The 19,316-nt window shown below is 38.5% G+C and overlaps 1 pseudogene; it reads left to right on the top strand.

Moving 5' to 3' along the window:
* The first annotated feature begins 11,725 nt into the window (after positions 1-11,725).
* Positions 11,726-17,483, top strand: LOC147603615 (uncharacterized; annotated as a pseudogene).
* The last annotated feature ends 1,833 nt before the right edge of the window (positions 17,484-19,316 follow it).

The raw sequence follows: 19,316 nt of genomic DNA on the forward strand, positions 1-19,316 counted from the left end.
GTGGTTGAGTTTATGCCTGATTTATGCATGTTTATGCATAACAATTATCTAGAGAGATCTTAGGGTTTTAACAATAGTCTAAGCCTCAAGATAACATAGCCTTAGCCTCCAAAGCCTCCCTTGAGTGTGCCCCATGTCCCTCCTATTATATAGGAGGGCCCTCAAGTGACTCTTGACTCTCCATTTTCCATGTGTGACCCTTAGATGCCTTAACTCTTAAGGTTAGTCGGTTGATATTGTTCAATGCAGTTCTCCTTCTCTTCAAGAGTGCAATGTTTTGAGAGAGGGGAAGTATGTTATATGCACATTATGTGTGCATATACTAGGAGGCTAACCCACATTAGGCTTGTGAGCATGGGAGCATGGGAACAAGCTCTAGTGGAGCATGGGTTAGGTTAGTCCTCAGGGATTAGTCAACTACAAAGTTTTCTTTCCCTGAATTCAAGTACCTTATCAGGTTCATGTGGAACATAGGATAATTCTTCGACTTCAACGAGTTCTTGAGGAGTAACTGTGTCATCCTCACCTCCCAGTTTCCCTTTCAATCTATCGATATGAAAGACTGGATGAGCTCTAACAATTGAAGGTAATTTTAGTTCATACGCAAAAACCATGCCAATCCGATGTATAATCGAAATGGACCACAATATCTAGGAGATAAATTCGAACATTTTCCTATTGACAAAGTTTGAGAATCTTTAGAAACTTTTAAATAAACCAACGCTCTTGGTTCAAAAGACCAAATTGAGCGTCCTCTATCAGCATAGAACCATGCCCTATCCTGAGCACTCCTGATAGAATCCCGAGCTTCGGTCAGCATTTCCTGCATATCACGTAAGAAATCCCTCGATGCATAAAGCTCAATGTCCTAAGACTGACATCAATAGGTGCCCTAGGTTGATACCCATATATAAGCATGAATGGACTAAAACCAATAGCCGTATGTTTAAAACTATTATAGGCAAATTCCATCATTGGAAGATATTTTTTCCAATTTGATGCTTTTCTAGAGACATATGCACGAAGCATATCCTCTACAATCTGATTCATACGCTCTGTTTGCCCACCAGCATACGGATCAGAGGAATTTATACTCAAAGTAATTTCCTCGTTTTGTAAACCATTCGAAATAAAGTAGAAAAACATGGCATTATAACAGCAAACCAGGGATTCATCGGTGCCCCGACGTACCCACATCTGCACATGGAATAATTGACGTCCTGAGCTACCCATATCAACATAGAGAGTCATCAGTGTCTCGATGAGTCATATATGTCCATTCGTAAACCATCAGGTTGACTATATAAATCACCTAAAGTACGGAACTAGAGAAAGAAATGCTAACAAAGGAAAAATTCGAACACAACAAGATAAACTCGTTGAACTCTAAAGAAAGAGATTTCAACAAATGAAAATGCCGACGAGATTACACTCATCAATACATGCAGGCTATAGATAAAATAAGTTTATCTAGAGAGAATGCCTACACTATAACTTCTAGTGAATTTAGAAAATGAGATTGTCTTTGAATGTTGAGGTTAGCATGCTATGCTAAGTGATGTAAAGCAAAGCAACAATCTTGAGCCCAAATTATCCCATAAGATAATATATGTGAGGGATCACTAGCGTCCCATACCACCATGATACCACCCATACATACCTTAACAATTTGAAACTTCCTAGTATGCCGTCTAGGAAAATATGAATAAAATCCTGTATAAAAGGAATAAAATGGCCTTATCCCAGACTTTCACATACTAAATCTGTCTCTATATATCTGAGACTACATCAAGGAATAACTCTTTCCGAGTGCATCATTAGAAAAGAAATTGAATTATTGGTGCCTTTCTAATGATAACTACCCAATAAACAATAAAATTAGGGTAGAAAAATAACTCACCTAGATACATAAGCAATTAGGTATCCAAGTTGGAATATGTATGAGTACAAGCAATATACTCCAAAATTATGTGCAAAAAACAAAGGCAAATGCTACCCTCAAAGCACATGATATTATTCAAAAGATCAAAAGATCCTTATAAAACCAAGGATAAAAGCATAGAAGCTCCTCAAATCCATAAAAACCATAGTTGATCATAAAAAATCAATGCATACCATCTAATGGACATTAATCATGCCAAAAGAAGCATTAAAACTGGTGTGGCCAACTCATCAATCCGGAGTATATGAACGTGGTGTTGTTCAAGCAAAACTCCAAAGTAAGCAAGTGAAACACATATGTGTAGCACTCATTAAAAAACCCCTAGACACAAGTGATCTAGGTAGAACCTGATGAGTCCATATAAATCTTGGAAAACATCTAATAAAATCTACCAAAACAAACCGATCAACTAACCCATGATAGAATTTATCTTAGGCTTAAGAAATTAAGCACAAACCACACTTAAATAAGTGCAAAATAAATTATCATGGAAAAGTGTTAAAGGTGAAACACACTTTGAACACAGATTATAGCCATCATTGAAAAACTTAAGGAACATGTCCAAAAAGAATGGCTAAATTATGGTAAAAAATCATGAAAATATCGTTCAGAATTAATCTAAATAGAAATATCTAACTAATACGAGGTATAATCGTATTAATAATATGCGAATAACTCGCATCTATCTAATGTCAAAACGAGAAAACGTACTTCAATATTAAATAACTCTCAAAAATATTAAATTCTTGAGAAAAAGAATTATCATGCTTTTTTTCATAAAGTTTCCTAATTTTATAGGGCCTCAAAATACTATAATTTTGAATTCCACCAAACATATCTTATGGCATTCCAAACTTATATTTTTTCAAAAAAAATTTAGTAAATAATTTTATCAAAATACCATTGATATATTAAAAATATTAATTTTTAGGATTTCTAAAAATAATTTCTAGAAAATTCATATTTTTTCCTAAGAATCCCATCTTTCAGGAAATTTTTGATTCGCTCAACAATTCTTAAATCCAATGAAAATTTATAATTTTAATGGATTTTCTAATTTTTTGGGTCAAAAAATATATTTTTAAAGGAATTTGAATGGTCATGGGCGGTTGAATGGACACACCATGCCAAACACCAACCCCACATTTTCTAAAAATTTAAAATAACCCTCGTCTAATTTTTTTACTAATTTTTAGGAATTTTTAAAAAAATTTAATTTACCCCGAATGCATTTAGAATACGAACGGTCAAAAAATTTCAGAATTCCAATGGTTTTCCCGGAATATGGAATGCCAACAGTTTTGGGAAAATGAAAAGAAAAAAAAAAATCGAAATGTGAAAGGTCAAAAGTTTCTGGAATCCGAAAGGTCAAAAGATTTTCCGGAATTCGGAAAGCCAAAAGGTTTCCCAGGAATGCGCAAAGCCAAAAGGTTTCCCAGAAGATGAAAAGCCAAAAGATTCCAAGAAAAATTTTTCAGAAAATTCTAGAGTTTTTTTTCTCAATTCTCATATTTTCTCATCTTTTTCAGGCTTTTTTCCAAGCTTTTTTTAATAGATTTCAAAAGCTTTTTTTATTGGAATTTAAAAACACATTTAAAAAAAAGAAAATTTTTTAAAAAAATAATAAGCTTTAAAGCTTATATAATCAATTTTATGGGGGGGGTGGAGGTTTTTTTCGCCGCTTGTAGCGAACCCCCCCTCCCCCCCAGCGTCGTGCGCAATAGTGTGGGAGAGAGAGAGGAGGTCTCCCTCTCCACTCTCCTCTCTCCTTCTTCTCCAAATCAACTCCTCTCTTACCACCCCATCTCTTCTCTCTCCGTTAATCAGAGAGTTTAACTTTTCATTAATATCTTTAATCATAATTAATCGTAATTATGATTAATATTAATAAAAAATGTGCTTTTTTAAGAGGTGTTTATACACGCGATAGAAAAATAGAAGGAAAATTTAGAATTGAGAGATGAAGAGGGTCCCACGCACATGGGAGAGAATTCAATACATCAACATCTGCCCCCTACTGCATTTTAGTAGAAAATCGACAGAAATTTGATCGTATACTCGTGGGAAAACCCGTAAAAATATATAAAAAATACATTTTTAACCATAAAAATACTCAAAAAATTTCTAAAAAATTAGAAAAAAAATTCCTAAAAATTCCTAAAAGTTTAGGGAATCCATTCTACCAAAAATATCCACAATAAAATATGTGTTATTTTTGTAAAACTTTCCATTAATGCTTATTTTAAACCACAAAAAATAGAAAAAAATGACATTAAATTCACGCAATTCTCCCGCAACATCGATTTGTCTATTTAATAGTAGTAACATGCGTTCCAATCACCATATCGATGATCCACATGAAAATCATCCATACAAATCAACAAAATAATATTTTTATTTAGTAAATATTAAAATTTACTTTAAAAAAATACCAAAAATTACAATAAAAAAAATAACAATTAACTAGAGATTGCTTTGATACCATTGTTAAAACCCTAAGATCTCTCTAGATATGCATAAACATGCATAAATCAGACATAAACTCATCCACTCGACCACCCCCGAGCCCAAGGGATGCACACATGAATTATAAAGAAGTACATCATACCTTTACCTTGATGTCCCATACCATCAAGAGGTATAACTCCAATCCAATAGCATGTAGCTATAGTGTGAAATGATACGTGAGTAGTTATGATCCTCTACACAAAAGAGCATAACATAACCTAGCCTTAAGCTAACATAAAGAGACCATAGCCTAAGCCTCAAGATAATATAGCCTTAGCCTCCAAAGCCTCCTTTGAGTGTGCCCTATGCCCCTATTATATAGGAGGGCCCTTAAGTGACTCTTAACTCTTCATTTTCCATGTGTGACCCTTGGATGCCTGACCCTAATCTTAACCCTTAAGGTTAGTCCTAACCCATGCTCCACTAGAGCTTGTTCTCATGCTCCCATGCTCACAAGCCTAATGTGGGTTAGCCTCCTAGTATATACACACATAATGTGCATATAACACATCTACATGAACAATCTTAATTCCTAACTAATCATCAGTTAAGTCAGTCCATCAGTGTAGGAGCATTATTTACAGCATGAGAATCATCAGCAGCGTCATGATTATCATTAGCATCAGCCACAACACCACCATTATCTTCATAATACACTTGAGGGCATGGGACCTCCGTCTCATCGGATGCCTTTAGAGAGTCTGTCTGCACACAACTTTAGTTGTAGGTGGGACATCACCTAGGAGAAGGGCCAACAATAGGACATACAAAGGCAAAAGCGTAGCATTAAAAAGAAAAATTAATGATTTATCCAATAGATCTAGCCAACCAAGGAGCTAGCCAACTGGGTCCTTAGAGAATTATATAAGCATGAAGTCATTCTCAGCATAAAGCAAGTCATTTTTTCAACAGTTCATTCATTCTATAGTTAGTAGAAGTCATGTAGAAAGGGGCCATGGTCACCATGTACAAGCATTTATGTAATCTTTTGTACAATAATACAGAAAACCCTGATAACCAATCTCTCTTGTCTTCTCTCTCCTCTTTCTTAATCTTGTGTTAATCAGCATCAATGTTTTTAATCAGGCTTAGGATTTTGGATTAATACAGCAAGGCTTTCGTGCATGCAACATTGGTATTAGAGCATTCAGGCTCAGCCCACTAAGCACTATCCCAAGGAAGGTGCATAGCTCGAGCATAAAGGATGCAATAGGGTAGCAGATGGGGTGGTCTGACATGCAAAGCCAGAGGAAGCATTCCCTGAGGGTATGTATGCATAACGAGTACATCATTAAGCTCTCAGATCAATTCCAAAGGCCTAGCAATAGGCATAATCAGTTTCGACAGGTGACCCACTATTGTGTTAAGAGTAAGGGAAAGCAAGCATGGGGACAACAATGGAAGAGAAGCTCAGTTCTTCAGTAAGACTTCGAAGTGGATATCAGGAGTCAAAGTGTTTAGACAAAAATATCAGTTAGTTAAAGTCAAAGTTAATAGAAGGTCAAAGTCAATAGCAATCCACACAGGAAGGATGATAGAGTGTCCACCCCGTCATCAAGTTTAGCAGAAGGGAATGTCATGTGCACGCCTTTGCCATGGCTAATCATCTGCATATGAACAATCTTAATCCCTAACTAATCATCAATTAAGTCAATCATCAGTGTAGGGGCATTATTTACAACATCAGAATCATGATCAACATCATCATCATCATCAGCATTGAGCTCCACCACAGTAGCACCATCATCTTCATCATACACTTGACATTAGGTCAAATTTGGACTCTCAAATGGGCCTCTTAAGGCCCCTCTCCATCTTCCACAAATCAAGGAAAAGTGCCAAAATTAACGTCATAATGTTGGCACTCTCTCTCCTCTTTGGATCTTCCTTAACAATTTTATCCATTTTCACCCCTAAATCTGCTCAAAATCCCATGTAAGACTTAGCAAAAAATCCATATGTTATCGAAAAATACTATGGTGGGGAGTATAGGGGAGAGGATGAGGGTCTACAAGCGACTCAGCTTGATGATGCGGATACACTCTGCACCTACATCTCTCAAGCGACTTCTACGCATACAGGTCAGGTCCTTTACTCTCTCTTTATGCAATGGTTGCTATGGGCAACTCTTTAGGTACTAGTAATGGAGATGGAGGAAAAGGACAGCTCCCTCTCGCCTTGAAGAGATGAAGAGGGCTCAAAATCTTTTACAAGTAACAATGCTTCTTTTGATAGGATCAACATAGAAGTTGTCATGAACGACATGGATGAGGAGGTTCCTAACACTCCTATGTAGTTATGAAGATTGTCTCTTATAATATGAAGGGCCTTAATTGCCCTAACAAACTAAAAGCTATTTGGAAGTGGATTCTGACCTTGGATTTAGATGTGGCTTGCTTTCAAGAGCATAAACAACACTCCTTGAATAATATGACTCAGTTATGTAACGATTACACTATGTTTTATGGGGGCACCACTGTTGGCTATTCTGGCACTCTCACCATAGCTAAAAATAGTCTAAACCCCATTATAGTCCATAACCACATTTTTGGTAGATGTCTGATCATTGAAATGGACACTGAAGTTAGGAAACTAAGCATTGTAAATGTTTATGGGTTTAATAGCTCTAAACCTAGATTTGATCTATGGGAGTGGATGGATTCCATTCCTACCTTCCAAGGAATCATTAGTGGGGATTTCAACATGGTTATTAACAAAGAAGATACTGCTACTAGTGCAGCTCTTATCCCACCCAATGAAAAATTAAAGTGGGAGAAAATGGAACAAACTCACAACCTCCTAGACCTATGGGAAAGAAGTTCCCCTGGCACTGTAGGCTACACATACCAATTTGTCTCCCATAAGTGGGCATGGCCCAGGCTGGATAGAGCTTATGCAGTGAATAATGACTGGCTCCCCCCTACTTGTTCAATCTATGTGGACCTAAAGGCACATTGGTTTGACCATTTTCCCATCCTTCTTTCCTTTTCAAGATATGATTGGTCTCATGCAATGGAAGGTATGTTGACCAAAAGACCTCTAATGATAAATAATTTGCTTATTAATAATGTTTTGTTCAAAAGCTATGCTCTGTCCAATATTGATTCTGCTCTAGGTATGTGTGCTTCTAACTTGATTGAGTGGGAAAGCTTTGTTAAGGACATGCAGTCCTACATCAGAATATGTGGCAAGCATTATGCCAAAAAGGGGAGAAGTGATATTATGCAGGCTAAACATAATCTTGGGAGACTAAGAAATGTGGGCAACAGTAGATAGCTGACCCCCAAGAGGAACAATGTTTGCATGATTGTACTATTCTGATTTAGGAGGTTGATGCTAATGATGCCAAAAGGCCAGATTTCTATCCATGAGGCTAGACATCTCAGATGCTGCATGTATCTCTAAAGAATTTTTCCAAAAGCTGGATAAGAGGAAGAGAAGTAGGGACACCATAGCTTAAATTGTTAGAGAGGATGGCACATGTATTAATACTGGCATTGAAATTGCTAAGGAATGTACAAAGTACTATGGTAAAATTTTGGATGTGATTGTAGAAAACTCATTGCAATAGGATGTAGCTGTTATAGTTTGATTCAGGTTGTGAACACATGCATTGATGCTCAGACTGCTATCAGATTGGATTTATGTTTTACAAAAAAGGAATTACATTATGCTTTGTTGCAACTGGGCAATGAGAAACCACCAGGACTTGATGGTATTTCAAAAGAATTTATAGTCTCATACTGGGATAAATTGGCTTCTTTCACAACTGAACTTATAAATGAAATATGGAGCAATCAATGCATGGATAGTAAACTGAAGCAAGGTACTATTAAGCTACTTCCTAAGCAAACTTTATGTAGCTCTCTGGCCCACTGGAGGCCAATCATTATGCTTGGTATTATGTTCAATATCTTGGATAAGCCATAGCCTTAAGGCTTAACCCTCATCTAAGGAAACACATTCATGCTAGTCAGACAAGATTTGTGGGTGGCAGGTCAATATTTGACAACATTTTAATAGTGCAAATGGGGATTCCTAAAAAAACACAAAAATTATTTTTTATTTTTATTTTTTTATTTTTTTCTTTCTTTTTTTAAATAAAATTATATTTAATTTTTTTATTATTTTATTGTTTTTTTCTTTTTATTATTATTTTTTCTTAAAAAAAAAAGATAGAGTATGCCCAATTATCTAAGCAAGATATGGTGATGCTACAGTTAGATTTTGCTAAAGCTTTTGACACAGTTAGTTGGAACTTTATACATGCAGTGCTCAGCAAAATGGGATTTGGACCTAGAATTGCAAATGTGCTACATGTCTTAGCAGAAGGAGGATCTTCTGGCATATGCTTGAATGGTAAGCTAACTGAGCCTGTCCATCTCACTAGGTCTATAAGACAAGGCTGTCCCCTCAGCCCTCTCCTCTTTGCAGTATAATGGCTCCCTCACTGGGTTGAGAGTGTCCAACAAACAAATCACTGGGCTTGGGTTTGTTGATGATACTTTCATGCTTCTTGAAGCAACTGATGTCAACATTGCTAAATTCTTGTAGCTGTTAGAGACCTATTCACTTGCAGGAGCAAGTTTGAAACTAAACCTGCAAAAATCTACTCTGATCAACCTGACTGCAAAAAATTTTGACTCTTTAGTTTGGCATGGGAAAAGTTACCTACTGGGCATGTCTTTAGACACATTGGGTATCCAGGTATCCTATAGGTGTGAATGTATCCAACTCTGAGCTAATCAACTAGGCCATATCTAAATTCAAAACTAAATTCAACTACTGGAAGAGTTCTAAATGGTCTTCTCTCCATGTGAGACTTAGAATAGTGTAGGCAATCCTCATCCCTTCTGTATCTTATTATCTGCCTCTTCTTGACTAGAAGGAGTGATTAACTCAATGCTTATTGGATTCTTGTGGAATAAAAAAGGGGCTCACCCTTTGGCCTTAGTGAAATGGGATCTTTTGTGTCAGCCCAAGATGTGGGGGGGTCTTGGAATTCTGAATCTGAAGGTTCACTTGATGGCAAGGAGGGCTACTTTCATCAAAAAAGCGTTTAGTAAAGAAATCTGGTGAAGTTAATGCATCTGGGCTATTATTTATTGTGGTAAAGTGTACTTCCATGGGCCCATGGGCACTAGACCCTTGGACTAAAATGTTTTCAAATGCACCCCTTAAAGTTCATGGTAGAACTGCTGCTTGTTTGATATCTACTTGGAAATCTTGCTGTGTTACCTTGATTTGGAGAGGGAGGATAAGATATACAAGCAACTCTCTTGCTGCTTAGAATGTTTTCTGGAGTTTTGTGTTTAAAACTGCTCCTGCCACCCTGCTTGGGAATCTTAGTAAATATCTGCATAAAAAGGGAGTTAATTCAATTTCCTAGTTTGCTGGACTCTGAGGGAGATTTCATTTCTTTTTTTGTTGTTAAAAGGAGATTAAAGTTGGGAGCTAGACTCAAAATCCCTTGGCATCTGTTGTGTTCTCATGTATGAAATCTACTAGTACCACTCACACTCAACCTGTAGGATAGATTTAGGGATTGGGCACTACCACAAAGCTCAGCTAACTGGTGGGACATCAGAAACAAAAGTATTAACCTTCTGACTAAAACCATGGGAGTTAGATATTTTGAAATCACTGATATATGTACAAACTTCGCTGAATCAATAATCACTTCGCTCAATGAAGTGAGATTCTGAAATTCTTGCTCTTTCTCAACAATTTGCTCCTAAGCCACACAATAATGTCACTAAGTGGAAAATCATAGTTGAACATTGTTGCAATGTCGGACTCCTTGCTACCCTTTGTGACAATTTCACTCTCATCAAGATTTAGGAGAAACTTCAACTTACATCCGCATTCAATAATTAGCATGTTGTAAAATTTCACCATTGCCTCCTGCAATTTGCAAATAACCAGCACAAAGTTGTTATTCAAGTGCAAGTTGAATGACACTTCCTTCGCACCTTGTTTGAATTAGCAAATTAGGCACCACTAGCCTGGTCAAACACACCTCAAGTACTCGCACTGATGCCTACACCACTTGTCGAGAGCAACCGTCACAACACATAGTTCCAAGGAACCCAAATTTAGTCCAGTCTATGCCGTTACCACTGTCAGTGCTAGGACCACAACCTCTGCATCCGAGGGTTATCCCTATAAACCAGATGGGTTGTGAGTCACATAGTGCGTGTGGGGATTATGAAGAGGATATAGACCCCACTGTTCCATATGGGATTGATACGTTTGAAATGACTCCCCAGTATTACATGGAGGATCATTTTGGGCAAGTCAAGCCTGTATATCAAGCGGTTGCTCTTGCCACAAGAGGACAAAACCTTAATACCTTTGCCACAGGAGGCCACCTCTTCAATGCTACGATTGTGGTGGACCGCATTGTGTAGCGGGGTGCCCTAATAGGCTACACAGAAGATCGTTACTCAAATGTAACCAAATCAAGGGAGCATGTCGGGAATGCCGATACTTACATGTAATCGTTGTGGCATAGATCATTTGATTGTTCAATGTCCACATAATCCAAGTGCACCCAAGATTATGCCATTGAATTCGGTTGAGGTCACCAATGAGGCACTAGGAACCACACCTGTTGTACCCGCCAATGTAGTCAGACCACAGTCAATGCTTCAAAATCAAAACTACATTCTTGAAGAGAGGGATACTGCATCAATTGCTCGAGCAAAGAAAAAGAAAACGCGACGGAAGAGATCGCTTAATGCCATAAGCTCCAAACCTAGTTCAAAGACTAATATAGGGACACGAGATGACCCTGTGTATATGAATGATCCTGAAGATGATTCTGATTCAATAGAAACCAAGGAGACCAAAGCCACTACTTTAAGGGAGGAACCCACTCGGGAGCACAACGAAGGAGAATCAAGCAAAGACATAAATCGAGGGAAACAAAAGGAAACTCCTCCTGCCTCCTCAACCAAGTCAGCTAATGCCATCTCGGCTACCCAGACTGACTGAGACTCTCAAAGACAAGCCACGTGGGCCAAAAACCCTCAAGAAAAAGATTGGGACTTACCCAAACCCAGTAGAGGAGATTGTACGAGTGCAACACTTAAGGGGTTTGGTGGAAGAAACACAAAGAGTCCTGGAGCCAGAACCTAGAAAAATCAAGATCCCAGACACAGTGTTTCCTACACAAGTTCAGCCTCCCATAAACCATTAGCTATACCTAGTATCATTCGGGAAGAAAGTGAGGATAGGACATCAGGAAGTGGACAGACACCCTTCTTGCTTGAAAGAATGTTTAGTGAGGGAATGCCTGACCCCATCGAAGAGGAAGTGATTCCATCTTCACCAGTCCCTAGTCAAGGGCGGATATCTCAAAAAGTATCGTTGAATGTGTCCAAACTAACGGATTTCATGTCCTCTGAAATCAAAACCACGATCATATCCAATGGAGAACTGAAGGTGGGGTTACCACAATTTGCAAATATGAATAGACCCAACATGCTTCAAGATGTGGAGGAACATTTGGATCTATAGCCCAACCTAGATGAAGACTCGGTCGTTGAAATACCTGTTTAACAAGTTGGGACAGTACTTTGAAGGTGACGAATCTAATGCAACCCTCCCCATTACTACCAAGGGATTAACTCTAAAGGGAATCCTTGATGGTGGTGCTGGAGTGAGCATTGTGACTAAAAACTGCTGGGAATCTATGGGAAGACCTCACCTAGAAGTCACAAACATAGTGGTTAAGATGGCAAATGGAACTATAGCTAAACCTATTGGAATGCTAAGGGACCTTAAGATCAAGGTTCTGGGATACAAGGTAAGGCATACCTTCATTGTAACGGATTTCTCTAAGCACCCTATGTCATATCGAATGATCTTAGGACATCCTTCCATGAGGGAAGCACAAATGGTGCATGACTGGTCGAAAAACCATGTCTACTTACAATTCCAGGACTCTGTCATTCGAGTTGATCTTGAGAATGGTCGCGCGCATCTTTCAGGAAGCAAGGTTATCATTGATAATCAATCGGATACCACTATTCACTCAGCCCCATTAAAGTATTGCTATACATGCAAAAAAGAGACCGATGATGGGGAAGATTCTCCTTATAATAATGTCCTATCGGGCATGACTGAGTCAAATAACGTAGATTGGGTACACCTAGCGGCAACCATAGACACATGGGGAAATAGAGGCACAAGTTGGGTAACACCTGCTGAGGGGCAAGATATGCCACCATTAGTGCTAGTAAACATGATAGGTGTTATGCACTTGACTTCTGATGGCAAGAAAGTGGCAAACTCCCTTGGCACTGAAAGTAGCGAGGACTCTGACCAATGTGACTCCGAGTCTGAATCTCAAGAAGAAACTGACTCTGAGCCTGATAGGGGGTATGAATTGAATATTCACCCAAGTGTGGAAGCCACGTGCTCAAGGCCTAGGACAGTAATCTCTTGCAGTTCATCCGAGAGTGAGGGGGCACAAGTAAAGATCAATCAAGTGAGTCTGAATCTGATATAAACAAAAATCAGAAACTAGGTAAGAAGAAGACGAGACATAAGCGACAACGCTATCGAGCTAATGTACGAGCTAGAATAAACAAAGAGAGATCCATTGCAAAATGGCTTAGTTATGTAGGAGCATATGACGCTCATAGAATACCTCCAAAGTGTCATGTGGTGTAGTCCGCAATCTCATGACATCGCCCAATTAGAAATCGAAGAGAAGCCGATACTAAGTTGTACGACGAGAAGGTGTCAAAACCGAGAGTTAGCTCAGCAACAAAAGGAAGCAGAAATTAAAGAAAAAAGCATGGCACAACAAGAACCGGTAGACTTACACCCCGCACCCGAGCATTTCAAATCTTTTACCACGGGGGAACGTAAAGTCGTCTACACAAAAGCCCAACGAACGTCTACCAATGGGAGTAGCGGTGTCTACGATGGCCCAGCGGTAGTTAAGGAGATAGAACTAGCAGATCTAGGTGAGGAGTCCAAACCAGTTTTTATTGCTCAAGACCTCACCAAGACGGAAGAAGCTACACTTAAGATGCTTCTTAAAGAATTCAAGGACATATTTGCTTGGACATACCATGATATGAAGGGTGTTCCACCCAATGTGGTGCAACACACAATTCCAATGATTAGCACTGCTAAACCAATCCAGCAACGTCGGGCTACCCAATGAATCCTAAGTTTGCAAAGATTGTACAAGAGGAAATTGAAAAGCTTATAAAATGTGGATTTATATACCCTATTGAGCACTCAGAATGGGTTTCTTCGATAGTCATTGTACCAAAGAAGAATGGGAAACTTAGAGTGTGCGTTAAGCCAAGAACAAATTTATCCAAGTAGGGACATAATATATCTTACATTAGGCGGTTGAAAGTTGTAAGAGCATTTGTTACCCGAATGACATCATAGTAAACTCATAGTGGTCACAACGAGTATTGAAAGCTATCTTAGGTATATCTTCTTCCTTGACACTGATCTGATAGTAGCTAGACCTTAAATCTATCTTGACTCTCATTTGGTAGCCAGAACTTAAATCTATCTTAGAGAAAACCTTGGCCCCATGAAGCATGTCAAGAAGCTCGTCGATGCGAGGGATAGGGTACTTGTTCTTGACTGTGACTTGATTTGGTCCCCAATAATCTATCATTAGGGCCAAAAACGGCTAGAAAAGGGCTGTTTGTTAATCTAAGGATTAAGAAATTATCCAATTGTGAATTGACACGTATACAAAAGTATGGCATTCTTGTCTCCTCAAAATGTCTTCTTAACGGTTCTATTTTAGTGGCGAACGGCTAAAACGGCTAAATTTAGACGTTTACGATGGCTAACATTAAAGTTTGGGTCCAAAATAGTGACATCTTGTTCCATTTTTTATTTCAAAAAATCAAGCATGAAGATATGAAATCCTCTTTTCAGGCCTTGAAAACAACGCTATTAATGACAAAACACCAAATTTTTTCAAACGTCTACTTTCCACCTTCCCTTCATTTTGGCATATGGTTTATTCTCCTTTCTTTGCACTTTCAAAAGATTCACTATTCAAAAGATTCACTATTCAAAAGATTCACTATTTTTCTCTTATCTGTGAGCTTCTATGGCGTCCTCACGTCGTCCTTCTCATAATATAACTTCTTGTGATTTTCATAACATGAGAGAAGATGGTGTTTGGAAACCCATGTCTTTTCGTGTGAATGATTGGGTAACAATGCTTCCCTCTTGCAAAGGTGCCCACAGGGTGAAAAGAACCAAGCGAAATGAAGTGAAATCCCATTGGAAAGGTCGTGTTCTTGCATTCAAAGTGACCGACAATGGCTGGCTTGCAAAAGTTCAACATGTCTACATGGCCAAAGACATGGTGTTAAACTTGGATGAACATCCAATTCTCCATTCTTACTGTAATTCAACAAAACTTTATCTATTTGATACAACATAATATTTCTCTTTCTGATATATTTGTTGTTTGTTTCATTTCAGTTATCTTTCCATCAACAGCTGTGGAGTGGCAGCCTGTTGAGAGCTTAAGTTGCACATTCAAAGCAATTCACAAGGGGATTGCAGATGTCATGTACGCAGACAAACCACCTTCATTTTATAAATTAGTGGATTTATTTGTGTATTTTGCAGAATACAGGGTTCCATCAAGAGAAGGTGTTCATGGAGAATTATATGACATGCCTATTCCCACATTAATGTCACTAGAATGGGAAGTTCCTGATCCAAATACCATAACAAGCTTCAAATCCAAAATCAAAGATGATATTCTTAAAGCTATGTCTCCTGGAAGGATTTCAAGAAGGATAAAAATTCAATGGTTCTTGCCTATACATGTCTTTGTGGCATGTTTCAAAACAATGGAATTGGAGAGGACAAGAACGATGCGGCTTAATAGAAGACTATCTCTGACTGATCTGGACACTATACTTAGAGAAGGATGGAGTACCAAGGAAACTTTTCATATGGGGGACAATATCAGTTGTAGAGTAAGCCCAAATTCTTTGTCCATCTCATACCAACTGTGTCGCCAATCCCTAGTTTTGGGCTATGACTATAGGAGATGGAAAAGCAAGCTTGGTAGTTGGGTCCCTTTGGATTCTGAAGAGAATTGTCCAGAGTTTGAATTTAACATCACAGTCCATCCATTCATAGATCCCAGGAAACTCATAGTAACATCAAACTGACGACTACAACATGTTAGAGAGTCGCTTGAGTTTTTGGACGAAATATCACCTGAATATAGATTCAAAGTAGATGATATTGTTGTCAGTACAAGGATGGAGAGTGTAACCTCATGCATCACATGTCTCCCCCAAAAAAAAGTTGTATTTGAGCCACTTGCAAGGGCAAGTTTGTATAGTTGAAAAGGATTTCTCCAATAATGTAATCAATATATTCTGCTAGATTTCGTCTTGACTTCTTCACAAAATTGGTTAACAAATTGTTCGCGACACAGAACAAGGTTTAACAGTTGAATATCAAATTATTGATACTGAATTTAAGTACAGAATATTGTCCCAAAAAGGGTGTGTTCATATGGACAAAATGAACAAAACAAAATCCAATATGTGGAATCACTCTACAAAATCAACTTTCCTTTTGGCATGAGATGACCCTGCATCTTTAGAGAATCTTTCTCTCTTCTGTTTGCTTCGATCAAATTTTGCTGAAGTTCTAGAGTTTTCAGCACTTGAGGTGTTGGAGAGGAAGACTTTAGAGTGAATTTCCCTAATGGTGGTAAGTTGGGCTCCTCTCTGAGACCTTCACGTGTTGGCGAGGGAGATTTGGCAGTGGGGTCTGGTTTTGGAGAAGGTTCTTTGGAGGTTGGCCTTGGAGACTTGGCCGTCTTCTTGGGGAACATGAACAAGAAATTTAATGGAGAGCCAACATTTGCCCTCTTACTACCTTTGTTGGATAAACGACGCTTCTGAATTTTAAATTTCACTGGTGAGTGAAAAGGAAGACCTTTAGTAGCACTCCTCTCTTTGACAGGGGTCTTCTCTTTGATAGGTGTCTTCTCTTGAGCTGGAGAAGAGCTCTTCTCTTTGGTAGGAGGACTAGGGATTTTCTCTTTGATAGGAGTCTTCCCTTGAGCTGGTGAAGAGCTCATCTCTTTGGCAGGAGGGCTAGGGGTCTTCTCTTTAGCAAGTGGGCTAGGGCTCTTCTCTTTAGCAGGAGGGGTAGGGATCTTCTCTGTAGCCTGAGGGATCTTTCCTTTAGAATGGCTCTTCTCTTTAGAATGGCTCTTTTTCCCCTTGAAAGATCTGCTCTTAGTAGGGCTCTTCTTTCTCTTCTTCTTCTCTTTGGCAGAGGTCTTTTCCTTTTTGAATGAGTCATCCTTGTCTTTGCTTTCCTTCTTCTCCCTTTTCCTTTTCTTTGAAGTTGTATCCTTGGTTCCTTTATTAGATGGAAAGGGAGAATCAGGATCATATGGATTGATGGATCTGCTCAAAACCATGGACACTGCCTTCTCCCTTACCCAACTTACCCAAGAATCTGGATACTCATGCAACTAAGACAAAAGAAAATAAGAAAGTAAGAAAATAGGTCACTAAATGTATTCACTAAATCAATCAATGGTTTTCATTCATGAACTTACAGTAAGTGTTGTCATTCTAAATCTTGACTCAAGATATCTCCAAGCATTAGCAAGTACCATCCATCCACAAGATGTTGAGTCTTTCTGCAACAAGGGAACTTCCTGATTGAAGTACTTAAAATCTTCAAGTTTGTAGTCTACATAGGTAGAACCTAGAAAACTCAAGATAAGTTTGGCAGCACTGCAAGCATAAAATATTGAGGGTCAACCAAATAATTGAAATCATGCAAGAAATTGTTCTGGAACATAAACCATGGAAAAGTTGATTCTTACATTTTACTTCTCCCATGAATGGATGCCAAAGAGTTCATAAAGATCACATCTCTATCCAATAGATTGAAGATAATAAGACTCCAATGGCCTCTGTGATAATATGAATACTGAAATTAGTTATGAATACTGTCATGTCTATTATAGGCGAAAGATAATTGAGTATGAGTCTTACACTTCAACATAAGGGTATACAATGTAATTGCAGGTAAGCATATCAAAGTTTTTGAGAAAACTTGCAAGATCCCCTTGCCTATTGAAAAGGCACTGTATAACAAGGGGATCAAGAATGGTCACTTGCACAGATCCCTCATAAGACATCTGGAGACACAAACAAAACATGTCAACAAAATATGGAGTCTGAGAAATTCATCAAGAAAACAAAAGCAAATCCACACAAACCTCAGATAGATGAAGAGGACTGTGTCAGATATCTCAATATTGTGATTCACAAGCATACTTGTGTCCTCAGGGGCAATGTCACAATAAACCTCATCCTCTTCATGCATGGACACATCTACTATCATTTGACCTGTCACATTCTGATAAAGCTCTGAATTGGATGCATGGAGAATTTCAGCTTGCTGAGAAAGAATGGCATCCTCTGAAATCTTCTCCTGCTCTCTCTCTTTTTCAACTTCTTCTTTGATATCCTGAGCTTTTCTTGTATCATAAGAATGAGAAATATCTTCAATAACAACTGATTGCTTGGGTTGCCTTGCTGGAGGGATATTAAGAATTTCAAAAGCTCTCATATCTTGACTTGGAATAGGCTCCAAAGCTTTGTCAAACTTATATCTAAGTCTGGACACAAGCACAAAATCTTTGCTCATAAGAGTGATCCTATGAGCAAATGCAGCAGCAATGTAGCCATCATTCATAAAGTCGATTAAAAAATCTTCAGCAGCCTCTTGAAGACACATGAGGGCCTGGGTCTCCCATCGCACTTTCTGAAGATTTGTGTTTCTCATTTTGCCAATTAACCTTTCTGATATGTCCCTGACAACCCGAGTAAATGGCAGTCGAGGGATGAGAAGACTAGTAGATTTCTGTGCTGCTCTTATCTCTCTTAAGGACTTCACCTGATAATTCAATCTCTTTCTTGCTGTCGCCCTCGCACGAGGCTTTGGAAGAGGCTTTTCTTGTTTGGAAGGTCCTGGTTTGTCCTCAGCTTTTTCAGTCTCCAAAGGTGGGTAGACTTTCCTTGCAGTCTGTTTTGTCCTTGCCATTGAAGCTTAAAAAAAGAGACCAGATGAAGAGATTTGTATAATAGGACAAAAAAATAAGGTGGCCCGAATGAAGCGATAGAGCGAATCCAAAGATAATGGAAAGTGATAATCGCTTGATTCAGGAAATAAAAAAAAGTAGAAGTCCCGAACGAAGTGATGAGGCAAATCCAAAAATCTCGGATGAGCGTAATCGCTTGATTCGGGCAGGAAATGTGCAATCGCTTGATATAGGAAAGAAGGACGGAACGAAGCGATTAAAGGATTTCGAATGTCTTGGAAATGTGCAATCGCTTCATATGGGAAAGAAATGAAAAAGTAGGTTTGGGGAAATAAGGTAGCCTGTTTTCGCTTGATACAGTGTCAGAGAAAAATATGAATATTTTCAACAAAATTAACTTTTTATACCTCGGATATGTCGTACAAAGGACCGTTGGGTACACGTGTCATGTAATCATTATTGCCACGTGGCATAAACGGTCACTATTTAAGGTGTTTTAATCACGCTACATATATTTTTCAAAACTCTCTTTCAATTTTTTTCCCCCAGTTTTGGACCACTTATTTGCGTCAAATCAAGCTGTGCATCGTATTCTCTTCCTAGCCCTATTTTGCAAAACTCAATATTTATTTTGGGACCTTGGAATTGCCAAAGCCCGCACCAAGCGATAGAGGCATTCCAAATTTTTTGGACCTTTCATTTTCGCTTCGTTCGAGCTCATCAGAATTTTTCAGGCATTTTTCTCAAATATCTCAATGAGTAAAAGTG

Source organism: Cibotium barometz, chromosome 63 (assembly GCF_041138505.1).
Source record: "Cibotium barometz isolate CiBa-2024 chromosome 63, ASM4113850v1, whole genome shotgun sequence".
NCBI lineage: Eukaryota > Viridiplantae > Streptophyta > Polypodiopsida > Cyatheales > Cibotiaceae > Cibotium > Cibotium barometz.